Raw genomic sequence first — 1,892 nt, 5'->3', positions numbered from 1 at the left:
AAGCTGGTGCAGCCACTCTGGAAAACAGTATGGAGGTTCCTCAAAAAGTTGAAAATAGAGCTACCATATGATCCAGCAATTGCACTACTGGGTATTTACCCCAAAGATACAAATGTAGGTATCTGAAGGGGTACGTGCACCCCGATGTTTATAGCAGCAATGTGCACAATAGCCAAACTGTGGAAAGAGCCAAGATGTCCATCGACAGATGAATGGATAAAGAAGAAGTGGTATATATATATACAATGGAATATTATGCAGCCATCAAAAGGAATGAGATCTTGCCATTTGCCACGACGTGGATGGAACTGGAGGGTATTATGCTGAGCGAAATAAGTCAAACAGAGAAAGACATGTATCATATGACCTCACTGATATGAGGAATTCTTAATCTCAGGAAACAAACTGAGGGTTTTGGAGTGGGGGGTGGGGTGGGAGGGATGGGGTGAATGGGTGATAGACACTGGGGAGGGTATGTGCTCTGGTAAGCGCTGTGAATTGTGCAAGACTGTTGAATCTCAGATCTGTACCTCTGAAACAAATAATGCAATATATGTTAAGAGAAAAAAAAAGAAGATAGCAGGAGGGGAAGAATGAAGGGGGGGAATCGGAGGGGGAGACGAACCATGAGAGACGATGGACTCTGAAAAACAAACTGAGGGTTCTAGAGGGGTGGGGGGTGGGAGGATGTGTTAGCCTGGTGATGGGTATTAAAGAGGGCACGTTCTGCGTGGAGCACTGGGTGTTATGCACAAACAATGAATCATGGAACACTACATCTAAAACTAATGATGTAATGTATGGGGATTAACATAACAATTAAAAAAAAAAGAATGTGGTACTGGCCTAGGGATGGATATACAGATAAATCAAACATATTTGAGAGTCCAGAAATAAATCTCTCATCTATGGTCAATTAATTTTCAAATGGGTACTAAGAGAATTTAATGTGGAAAAATTGGTCTATCCAACAAATGGTGCTGGAACAATGACATCCACACACAAAAGAATGAAATTAGACCCTTACCACATACTACATATAAAAATGAATGTAAAATAGATCAAAGATTTAAATTTTTTAATGCAGTATTTTATTTATTCTGTTCATTAATAACTAATACTCAAGAACATTTATAATATTAATAAACTTAATCTAAGAGAATCAACTTACTTTTTTTACATTTCACTATTGGGTACAGAGAGAGAGTCGAAATAATTATGGTCAAAATTATTACATAAAAAATTATAGGAAATTCTTGGTGTTAGTCTACGTACAATTTAGGTTTTGGCATAAAGTTTTTTGGTTGCAAGGAAGAACATTTGGTTTACTTCACTAATAGGAATATCTCTTAATGCTGGGATGGCCTCTTCTTGGTATTTCTTCTGCTGTTGATTTTTAGCATACGTATCTGTGATTGTATGAATGGAGTTGAATGGAGAGGTACCCATCATGTTTATTCCAAATAAGAGTACATAACCAATTACTATAGTAATGAGGAGGTAGATGGGCAATCCAATTACCCAATATTTTTGAGGCCAATAGGTTAATCCTAAGGAGTTTACCCAAGATTCAGTAATAAATGCCCACACAAGATACAGGATGAAGCCAAATTGGGAGCTTAAGAAAAGAACAAACACTAAATCGCTCTTTCTGGCAATTGTGATGGTGAATTTTCCACCATTTCCCCTGTGGCTTTACAGAATCTTGGGTCCTTGAAGGGCCCACTCAGGCCCCTCTTGACAGTTCGCCACTTCAGTGCCCAGTCCCCCACCCAAGCGCCTCCGCGGGGGCAAGAGAGGGAAAAACTAAAGGAAAGGCCTGGTTGCTATGGCATCTCCCTCCTTGCCCAGGCGCACGCGCACAGCGCAACCCAAAGATCTAAATTTAAGAG

At 39.8% G+C, this 1,892-nt stretch overlaps 1 pseudogene; it reads right to left on the bottom strand.

Annotated features, from left to right (window-relative positions):
• Nucleotides 1-1,278: 1,278 nt before the first annotated feature.
• Nucleotides 1,279-1,682, bottom strand: LOC118546750 (phosphatidylinositol N-acetylglucosaminyltransferase subunit P pseudogene; annotated as a pseudogene).
• Nucleotides 1,683-1,892: the final 210 nt, after the last annotated feature.

Source organism: Halichoerus grypus, chromosome 13 (assembly GCF_964656455.1).
Source record: "Halichoerus grypus chromosome 13, mHalGry1.hap1.1, whole genome shotgun sequence".
Classification (NCBI taxonomy): domain Eukaryota; kingdom Metazoa; phylum Chordata; class Mammalia; order Carnivora; family Phocidae; genus Halichoerus; species Halichoerus grypus.
This window is presented reverse-complemented; position numbering and strand designations above follow the sequence as displayed.